Below are 11,528 nucleotides of genomic sequence, written 5' to 3'. Positions count from 1 at the left end.
CTAAAATAACTAGCGCTTTTACAGTGATTTTTTTTTTTTTTTTAATAGCGATGCTTTGTTTGGTATTAAACAAGTCACAAACTACTCAGAACAGCGTTTATCCCCGCAAAAGAGATATTTGGGTTTATTTTACAAAGCTTATAAATTATATAGGTTAAAAGTATTCTGAATGTTTTGATACCACATGCCATACGTACTGTTGTCTGAGCCCACCCCCGCCACCCATGGTGTGAGTGATTTAGCCTTGAGTGTTGTGATCTATTTAGCATTGAGTGATCAGTTGTTTTTATTTTTTAAACGATTCCTTATCATCAGGGATTGAGACTGCTAAAATACCTTAAAAGCATATCCTTATCTTAAGTCTAACTCTTATGAGCTTTAAGACCCTAGAATGTATTTAAGTAAAACGACTGAACACATTATGTGAGAGATAAAATATAACCACAGCTTTTTTTTTTTTTTTTTACAAAAACAATTAACCTATACACACAAACACCCACACACACACCCTCTTTTTTAATTTTATTTTTAATTAAATTTGAGGGGAGAGACAGAGCCAGATACAGTGTGGATAACATAAGTACCCTATGCAAAACAGGCATTGTTAGGACCTGGGATCATAACAGACAACAGAACTTGTTGATCTTATAAAATGATTGGGCGAGAGAGAGAGAGAGACAGACAGAGACAGTGTGAATATGATAAACGCACTATTCAAAACTGGCATTGTTAAGACCTGGGACCATTACAGACAACAGAACTTGTTGATCTTATAACGGTTTAGATTTACTAAACCATTACATGTATATTTAAAAAAGACCCCCAAACACTACAGGAAGAGCCGACCCATTCACACTCTACAGTTGACCAACAAGAAAAACAAGAACAACAGGTTATGGGCGGCCTTGTTGTTCAGGGTTTTATGGGTGTACACTTTCTGACGGATATGACGTAGGAATAATTAAGGAAATAACTCTACCTAAAATCACGCCTCCCAATTATGACGTAGGAATATTAATAAGCTTAGGGCATACGTCATAACAAAATAGGCCGCGCCCATAAAACCCTACTATCTACTCATAAGAGTAACAGCAATGTCGCCGATCCTGCTACGGTCGTATTGTAACAGCAACAACATGTATCGATTTTAAAACTGTCAGTTCCAGCGCCTCGCAAAGCTACCCTTCTGTGATTGTTTGTTCTCAAGGTCAGGATTTCTTGACACTCCGAGGGATGGCCGGCCGCGTTACAGGGACAGATAACACGGCACTAGCACGCGTGCACCGCGGGTTGTTTCCGCCCGGTTTCGAACCAGGGACCTTTCGCGTGTGAGGCGAACGTGATAGCCACTACACTACGGAAACCGACCTGTCCTGGTGTTTCGAATGGCTCCCATCGAAGCCGGCTGGTAAAACGCGCACAGGCGTTTCCCGTGGGCCAGCCTGTGAGATAAAGGTTTCTATTTTCACTGACCTATTTTGCATTGCTCAAGGGCACATCAGGACACTTTGGAAACTCTTTTAAAGGAAGAACGCCCTGAGCTATGACAAGACTTACACTTACCCCAACAAGGTGATGCTCAATGGCTTGTTCAAACAGCTGCTGCTCGTCTTGTGCCACCATCAGACAATCACAGAGCTATTGTGCCTTCTACACCTTACGGTAGCTTTACTTTAACAATAATAATGACGGCGACCACGACGACAAAAAGAAAAACAAGAACAACAACAACAACAACAACAACAATAACATCATCATCAGATTTTAATTAAAAGTGGCTACACCAGCGTTTACAATTTCAACCTGTCGACGGACGGACGCTCTGAGTCCAACAATTTCGGGAACTCCAATGAAGGAAAGCCACCTACCACCTCCGGGGAACCACGAGGGCAAGCAGGACGGAAAGGGCCGGCCCACAGCAGGCTCTTTCCGCCCGGTTTCAAACCGGGGACCTTTCGTGCGTTAGGCGAACGTGATAGCCACTACACTACGGAAACCAACCCGTCCTGGTGTTTCGAATAACTCCTATCGAAGCCGGCTGGTAAAATGCACACAGGCGTTTCCCGTGGGCCAGCCTGTGAGATAAAGGTTTCTATTTTCACTGACCTATTTTGCATTGCTCAAGGGCACATCAGGACACTTTGGAAACTCTTTCAAAGGAAGAACGCCCTGAGCAATGACAAGACTTACACTTACCCCAACAAGGTGATGCTCAATGGCTTGTTCAAACAGCTGCTGCTCGTCTTGTGCCACCATCAGACAATCACAGAGCTATTGTGCCTTCTGCACCTTACGGTAGCAACAAATCTAACTACTGCTTTACTTTAACATTAATAATGACGGCGACTACGACGACAACAAGAACAACAACAACAACAACAACATCAACAAGAACAACAACAACATCATCATCATCATCATCAGATTTTAATTAAAAGTGGCTACACCAGCGTTTACAATTTCAACCTGTCGACGGACGGACGCTCTGAGTGCACCGATTTCGGGATACTTCGGAAACTCTTTCAAAGGCAGGACGCCCTGCGATCAGACAGTGCCTGCACTTAGCCCAACAAGGTGATGCTGAATGGCTTGTTCAAACGGCTGGTGGTCTTCCGTCACCACCAGACTATCAGAGCTATTTTGTGCCTTCAACTACATAAGAGTAACAGCAATGTCACCGATCCTGCTACGGTCGTATTGCAACAGCAACGACATGTATCGATTTTAAAAGTGTCAGTTCCAGCGCCTCGCAAAGCTACCCTTCTGCGATCATTTGTTCTCAAGGTCAGGATTTCTTGCCACTCCGAGGAAGAGAAAACGACGGCCGGCCATGGGGCAGAGAGATGAGGACGGGTAACACGGCACTGGCACGCGTGCACCGCGGGTTGTTTCTGCCAAGTTTCGAACCGGGGACTTTTCGCGTGTGAGGCGAACATGATAGCCACTACACTACAGAAACCAACCTGTCCTGGGGTTTCGATTGGCTCCCATCGAAGCAGGCTGGTAAAACGCGCACAGGCGTTTCCCGTGGGCCTGCCTGTGAGATAAAGGTTTCTATTTTCACTGACCTATATTGCATTGCTCAAGGGCACATCAGGACACTTTGGAAACTCTTTTAAAGGAAGAATGCCCTGAGCTATGACAAGACTTACACTTACCCCAACAAGGTGATGCTCAATGGCTTGTTCAAACAGCTGCTGCTCGTCTTGTGCCACCATCAGACAATCACAGAGCTATTGTGCCTTCTACACCTTACGGTAGCAACAAATCTAACTACTGCTTTACTTTAACAATAATAATGACGGCGATCACGATGACAACAAGAACAACAACAACAACATCATCATCATCATCATCAGATTTTAATTAAAAGTGGCTACACCAGCGTTTACAATTTCAACCTGTCGACGGACGGACGCTCTGAGTGCACCGATTTCGGGATACTTCGGAAACTCTTTCAAAGGCAGGACGCCCTGCGATCAGACAGTGCCTGCACTTAGCCCAACAAGGTGATGCTGAATGGCTTGTTCAAACGGCTGGTGGTCTTCCGTCACCACCAGACTATCAGAGCTATTTTGTGCCTTCAACTACATAAGAGTAACAGCAATGTCACCGATCCTGCTACGGTCGTATTGCAACAGCAACGACATGTATCGATTTTAAAAGTGTCAGTTCCAGCGCCTCGCAAAGCTACCCTTCTGCGATCATTTGTTCTCAAGGTCAGGATTTCTTGCCACTCCGAGGAAGAGAAAACGACGGCCGGCCATGGGGCAGAGAGATGAGGACGGGTAACACGGCACTGGCACGCGTGCACCGCGGGTTGTTTCTGCCAAGTTTCGAACCGGGGACTTTTCGCGTGTGAGGCGAACATGATAGCCACTACACTACAGAAACCAACCTGTCCTGGGGTTTCGATTGGCTCCCATCGAAGCAGGCTGGTAAAACGCGCACAGGCGTTTCCCGTGGGCCTGCCTGTGAGATAAAGGTTTCTATTTTCACTGACCTATATTGCATTGCTCAAGGGCACATCAGGACACTTTGGAAACTCTTTTAAAGGAAGAATGCCCTGAGCTATGACAAGACTTACACTTACCCCAACAAGGTGATGCTCAATGGCTTGTTCAAACAGCTGCTGCTCGTCTTGTGCCACCATCAGACAATCACAGAGCTATTGTGCCTTCTACACCTTACGGTAGCAACAAATCTAACTACTGCTTTACTTTAACAATAATAATGACGGCGATCACGATGACAACAAGAACAACAACAACAACATCATCATCATCATCATCATCAGATTTTAATTAAAAGTGGCTACACCAGCATTTACAATTTCAACCTGTCGACGGACGGACGCTCTGAGAGCACCGATTTCGGGCACTCCAATGAAGAAAAGCTACCCACCGCCTCCGGGGAACCACGAGGGCAAACAGGACGAAAAGGGCCGGCCCACAGCAGGCTGTTTCCGCCCGGTTTCGAACCGGGGACCTTTCGCGTGTTAGGCGAACGTGATAACCGCTACACTACGGAAACTGACACCGCCACGTCTTGCTTCAAACGGTTACCGTTGAAGCCTGCTGGTAAAACGGGCTCAGGCATTTCAGGTCGGCTAGACTGTGAGATGGCGTCTGAAGTGCCGCGAAAGGATGCCATTTTCACAGACCTGTTTGGCATTGCTAAAGGGCACATCAGGACACTTCGGAAACTCTTTCAAAGGCAGGACGCCCTGCGCTCTGACAGTGCCTGCACTTAGCCCAACAAGGTGATGCTGAATGGCTTGTTCAAACGGCTGGTGGTCTTCCGTCACCACCAGACTATCAGAGCTATACTGCGCCTTCAACTACATAAGAGTAGATAGTAGGGTTTTTTGGGCGCAGCCTATTTTGTTATGACGTATGCCCTAAGCTTATTAATATTCCTACGTCATAATTGGGGGGCGTGATTTTAGGTAGAGTTATTTCCTTAATTATTCCTACGTCATATCCGTCAGAAAGTGTACACCCATAAAACCCTGAACATCAAGGCCACCCATAAATACCCCCACCCCTCTGAAGGCAACGCCCCGAAACTCTCCTCTCTATTTAAGAACCCGCGCTGCTTTTAGGCAATACCTCTTTAATTCTCAGCATCAGAAACATCCCGCTTCTTCAACATGTCCAGCGACATCAACATGAAACCCCGCAAGAAACAATCCCGGGCAAGGGTTCCTGTACTCACCAATTTGAAGATTGAATGCTCCTGGGTGTTGTTCTGGGGGGCTCGACGGGGTTACCGCTTTAAAAGGGATCCCAGCTATGTTGGAGTGGAGCTTTTTGCTTTGGGAGAGAAGGAGGGTACGTTGGAACCTTTTGAGACGGTAATTGAATACTCTTATGAGGACTGGTTGAAGGTGATGGCCTGGAGAGATCTGGGGCTTGTGGATAAGACTCTAGAAGGCTTGCAAGAGGGTCCAAGAGAATGCGAAATGGAGTCTCCGACTCAGGGTTTTGAAAGGTGTGAATGGGAAAGCTTGCAGAACTACGGTAGAGTGGTGAAGAGTCTATCTCTAACTACAGATCGTAAGGTTTTGTTTAGCAGTACCCTGATTACAAACCCTATTGAAGGGGGTGTGGAGGATCCAGAAAAACAGGTTACTGAAATTATGTTTGACGCCGTGGACTGGCCGTTCTTGAAAGAGGTCATAAACTGTATAAATGATGGTTTTGACATCTTGACCAAATGTTCGCAACTGGATTTGGTTAGAAGGAGAATATGCTGGATTATGGATTATATATCCCCCTTGAATGACGACGACGATGATAAAACAGACGACGTGTGGGGTTTTGGAGGGGGGTCTGACGGCTCAGGGGCTACTCTCTTCTAAGAGGGCGGTGTGTCGTGACGTAGTGAAGAGATAGGATAAAAGGCGCAACAATTCAATCATGGTTGAAAATTAAAGAGAATGTCTTACCTGAAAGCTGCGGACGTCGACAGGCTCTACAGGCCTCTTCAAACCCGGGATCACCCCTGGTTCTATTCCCCAGATTTTGTATACACTCTGGAACCCTTTGACTGCGGTTACTCTCCAAGACCTCAGACCCTGGACTGCTTCTGCAACTGGTTCTGTCATCAACACTCTGCAGCTAACCTGAGAGCGCTATTACACCATGTGCTTGACAGAAAAGTAGCCAACGCGAGCCTTTTCTCTACAGATTTAACCATCGATGAGGATCAACTTTCAAACCTGGAAAAGTTAATGGCTGCTGTAACAAAGACCGGGGGGTACGAACACTGGGATGAAGCGCTCAAGGGGGCCAAGAATGATATTAGGCCATTTCATCAACATCTGTATGACCTTTTACTGAGCATGTTTAATACACCTCTGTTTACTTTTAAAATAGGTCATATTGTTGTTTTATTTACATATGTAACTGAGGTGTGTGCCTACAAGATAAAGAAACAGGTATATTTGTTGATATAGATCAAGTAACCAATCATCTGATTTCTTTTTGTCTGGACCGTAGAAAAAATTGTTGTGTATGTTATACTTTTCTCAAATGTCTAAAAAGGGGTATCTGCTCTCCTGAAGTTGAATAAAAAACCTTGTATAAAAACTTTGCGCATAGTGTGGGTCTGTGTGGTTATTTGACAGAATGACTCGGCAAGCTCCCCAAATGCAGGAACTATACTACAACCCAGCCAAGATTGGGGGTTTGGCGGGTAAGAAGGGTTTTCAAAGAGGACTCGCTGAGGCCGGAGTGAAGGTTAATGATGTGGTTGTTTCAGAATGGTTACGGGAACAAGACGCCTATACCTTACATAAACCTCTCAGGATTAACTTTAAAAGAAACCGCGTATATGCAACTGACATAGACTCACAATGGCAAATGGATCTAGTCGATATGTCAAATTTATCAAAACATAACAATGGTCACAAATTGATGTTGATGTGTATCGATGTGTTATCAAAATATGCCTGGGCTCGCATTCTACATAATACAACAGGTCGGGCGGTGACAAGGGCCTTTGAGGATATATTGTCCCAGGGTCGATGTCCTAAAAAACTGCAGACTGATAAAGGAAAAGAGTTTCTCAACAGAGAATTTCAGAATCTACTGAAGAGACACAAAATACATCATTTCACCACCGGTAATGAGCTTAAGGCATCGGTAGTGGAGAGGTTTAACCGCACCATAAAGACCAAAATGTGGAGATATTTTACAGCGGTCAACACGTTCAAGTATTTTGATAAAGTTCAGGATTTTATCGATACTTACAACCAAGGGTATCACACCAGTATTAAAATGAAGCCTATAGATGTGGATCAAAGTAATTCTTTTAAGGTCTATAAAAAATTATACGGACCATTTATTAAGAAGGGAAAAACTACTTATAAGTTCAACATCTGTGATGTGGTTCGCGTTTCAAAGCTAAGGAGTACTTTTACAGTTACCAAACAGTTGGCTAGAGACCCCCCCGTGTACCGGTTAAAAGACTATGACGGGGAGAATATAGAAGGAACGTTTTACGAAGCCGAGTTACAAAAAATTATTGTGGGTAAAGACAGTGTATACAGAGTTGAAAAGATATTAGCTGAAAAAACCCAGAACCGGAAAAAATATGTGTTGATGAAATGGCTTGGATGGCCTGAAAAGTTCAATAGTTGGGTCCCGGAACAACAGGTTTGCGATATTCAATCCTTATAACAACATGCCCGCGGGTGTGTTGGGGGCATTACTTTCGATACTCAAGATCGAATCAGGAGGCTTCTACGTGACTCTACCCAGTAACGCCTCTCTCGATATATACCCTAAAAATGAAATATTTGGAATTTGGAAAATCTATAGATCTAAGGGGGTCGTGGGAAGTGGGGTTGGCGGAAATACAGTATCCTTACACTTGGGCTGTTTTACAAGATAAGGATGCCACTTTCGCCATTTTTGATGATGTTAAAAAGAGTCAATGGACATTCACGATACAAGGAGGTTATTATGACAATGTGGATAAAATATTAGATGAGATGCATAAACAGTTCTCAGAAGGCACCCCCAACATCAAGCTATATTACAACCCTATTAAAAACAGAGTGTACAAGGTGTCAAAACCAGGTATTAGCATTCAAACCAGCGGCCAACTGGGGCGTATATTAGGGTTCTATTCTGACACAGAGAGCAGGTTCTCAGAAGTGGTGTGGCTGCTTTTACACTCTTTATGTGTATACGGATATCATAACCCACCAGAGGGTCTGGGATAGTTATGTCCCCCTTTTGAGAAATGTACTTATTAAAGGTAAAAGCAATGACATGGTCACAATTACTTATGACAAACCACACTACGTACCAGTCTCAATGACCCACTTTGACAACATCACGATCGAAGTAAAATCGGATCAGAATATCAACGTACCCTTCCGCTTCGGTAAAGTTAATGTCAAACTACATTTTCGACCCCTGAAACAGTGTGTACATTATTAAAATGGCTACCTCGAGGGGTTATGTAGATCCTAGCGCCTATGTGGATTATTACAAGATGCAAGATGGAACGGCTTGCCCGGTTTTGTAGGAGCCCCCACAATGTATGGCGCCGGTCTAGGAGGACTCTTTCGTGGTCTCTTTAGAATGGCCGTACCCCTGCTTAAGAGAGGCTTTGCTATAGCCAGACCCCACTTGAAATCAGCGGCTAAAAATATTGTTAGTGACGTGTTCACCAATGTTATGAACCGGGCAGCTAGCCATGAGCATCAGGAGGGTTCGGGTCTCATGGTAATGGCGAGGAGGGGGGGTAAAAGAAGAAACAGCATGTGTCCACCAGGGCGACGAAGATCCGTGGCTAACAAAAAACGAAGAATCTCTCATTCTCCAACATATCGTGGAAACACTCGGAGAAGGAAGCAGCACAAGAAAAAACCTGCAAAAAGAAAGTCTCAAAGAAAGAAAAATAGAGCCTCAGGATACATCTTTTAAACATGTCTTTTTTCCACAGTCTATCGGAAGTATGCGTCAAATCAGAACTGGATCTGTTTACAGTTCCATACACTCAAACGAGTATAGATAAGATCATATATGTAGAGATTCCCCCTCTATCTGCAATTTCAAACACGGCCCCTCTGGAGTTTTTTATAGCTGGCAATGGCGAGGATTATACTGATTTGAATAACACATTTATTTTAATGAACTGTAAAGTGACTGATTAGGATGGCGATGCAATCGAGAAGACGGCCATCGCTGGGGTCATCAATTACCCGGTGGCCACCATGTTTTCACAGGTGGATGTGACCCTAAGAGATCGGCTCATTAGTCAAAGCAGCAATACTTACCCCTATAGAGCCATGATGGAGTGTAAACTTAATTATAGTGAGGAGACCCTAAGCAAACAGTTCAGCCCCGGCCTTTTCTTCAAAGACATCTCGGAAGCTATGGACGACAAGGATCCAGAGGGACTCAATAAGGGTTTGCAAAAAAGAACTGCCTCTTCAACAGAAGGGAGGACCTTTGAGCTAATGGGGCATATCCATGCAGACATATTTTTCCAAGAAAAACTCATGCTCAACGGGGTAGACATAAAAATTAAAATGATCCGTAGTAAAAGTGCTTTTTGTCTGATGACCCCTGATACGGAAAAATATAAACTGACCATATTATCGGCCTCGCTGTTTGTGAAAAAAGTGTCCGTCTCCCCGGCGGTTAAACTAGGACACGCGCAGGCGTTAATGACGGCAAACGCCGAGTACCCGATCGAAAGAGTCTATATGAAAGTCCACAGTATCCCCGCAGGGACACGGGTGATGAACCAGGAAAATCTGTTTCTAGGACAGCTCCCAAAACAGGTTATTATAGGTCTTGTGGATAATGATGCATTTACCGGGGTTTACAACAAGAACCCCTTTAACTTTAAACATTATAACGTGGAATTTATAGTATTGTACGTCGATGGTGTGCAGGTTCCATCCAGACCTTTTCAACCTGACTTTGAAAACGGCAATGCGGTTCGTGAATATTACAGTCTAGTACTGGCTAAGGGTCGCCATCTCAAGGATCAAACTCTGCTGATCGATCGCCGGGAATACTGCAGCGGTTACACCCTGTACGGTTTCAACCTGGCCCCTGACGAAGAGTGTGGACAACATTTTTCACTGATGAAGACGGGCAATATGCGTTTGGAGATGCGTTTCAAGCAGCCTCTACCACGCACTGTAAATATGGTCGTGTATGCTGTGTTTGACAACATTATTGAGGTGCATCAGAGGAGAAACGTTCTGTATGATTATTATTAAAATGAACACCAGAGATCTCAACCACATCATGAATGCCCTGGCCGGCTCACGGAAACTGTTTCAAGGAGTCTACGCCTGCGATCAGCTGCCTAAATTTAAGATCAAGAATTTACCTGCAATGTACATAATCAACACACACCCTAAAAATATGCCCGGAGAACATTGGCTGGTTATTTATCTAAGGGAGGACCAACGTGGTGAATTTTTTGATTCCTATGGAAACCCCCCAGATTTCAGACCTTTCCCTCGGAAGATCAATAACTTTCTGCTCAACAACTGTCAAGAAACCATTTACAGCTGTCGTCAAGTACAAAGTCTTCAGACCTTCACTTGTGGTCAACACTGTGTGTTTTTCTTATATAATAGATCTAAAGGAAGGTCATACCCCGATATTATGGCCTTGTACAGTGAGGATTTAGGCCAAAATGATAAAAAAGTGGCAGAGTTTGTCAGGACACTGTGGACCCCCCCTTATAACACAATGACTTACGACCCTAGCCAGACATGTATACAGATGGGGTGTTCTTGTGAGGATTTTAATAGATGTCATGCGTGTTAAGGTGAAAAAATAATGAAAACAGCCTTTTAATCATTAGTTTTGTTTTTATTCAACACAATTCTTATACAAAGCAGGGGTTATGTTATAAATAAATGTACAACATTTGAAAATAAAAAAAATAAAATAAAAAATTGTTTGTCGGGTCATTATTTACAGGGGAGACAAATAAAAACATGAGATTAATAAGCTTCCCAACGATGGATAGATCCTGAGGATGGTCGCTCAGCACGGTCAGAGTAATGAGATATCGGAGTCAGATCAGGCTCCACCTCTTTACACAGACGGATTTTTTGTCGCGTTTCCTGGTTAGGAACTGTGGATTGGGGCATGTTCAGACAGGCCATCGCCTGTAGGAAAGCATTCCAGCCTACAGGTCGGCGACTATCGGGTACCTTATTAGTGCTAGTGACACTCTTCAACAAATCAAACATGTGTGAACCTTTGATCAGTTGTCCTTTAAAAACAAATTCACCCTGTTCATTCCAAGCCGTTACCCACGGTTTCTGAACCATTTTGTGCAGGATATATTCTGCATGTCTTTTGCTTCTGGCCGGCATGTTTCTCAAAACATCCGTTACAACATCTCCCTCTGAACTCTCTACAGGTTCGGTCACCGCAACATCTTTATCAACCGTTCCCCCCGCATCAGCCCCAGAACCATTTTCTTGAGAGGCCATGGTTAAAGTTAAAATGTTTTGATCTTTTTCACCCTGTCTA

General features: G+C 44.1%; 2 non-coding genes across 2 annotated transcripts; both read right to left on the bottom strand.

The window, feature by feature from the left end:
- Window positions 1-1,291: 1,291 nt before the first annotated feature.
- Window positions 1,292-1,364, bottom strand: trnav-cac (transfer RNA valine (anticodon CAC)). The gene has a single exon. It is a non-coding gene; the product is annotated as a tRNA-Val (tRNA).
- A 3,096-nt stretch (window positions 1,365-4,460) lies between these two features.
- trnav-aac (transfer RNA valine (anticodon AAC)) lies at window positions 4,461-4,533 on the bottom strand. Its single transcript has one exon. It is a non-coding gene; the product is annotated as a tRNA-Val (tRNA).
- Between the last annotated feature and the right edge of the window lie 6,995 nt (window positions 4,534-11,528).

This window comes from Amia ocellicauda, assembly GCF_036373705.1.
Source record: "Amia ocellicauda isolate fAmiCal2 chromosome 11 unlocalized genomic scaffold, fAmiCal2.hap1 SUPER_11_unloc_1, whole genome shotgun sequence".
Classification (NCBI taxonomy): Eukaryota; Metazoa; Chordata; class Actinopteri; order Amiiformes; family Amiidae; genus Amia; species Amia ocellicauda.
The sequence above is the reverse complement of the archived record's forward strand: the minus strand, read 5'-3'. Positions and strand labels throughout refer to the sequence as shown.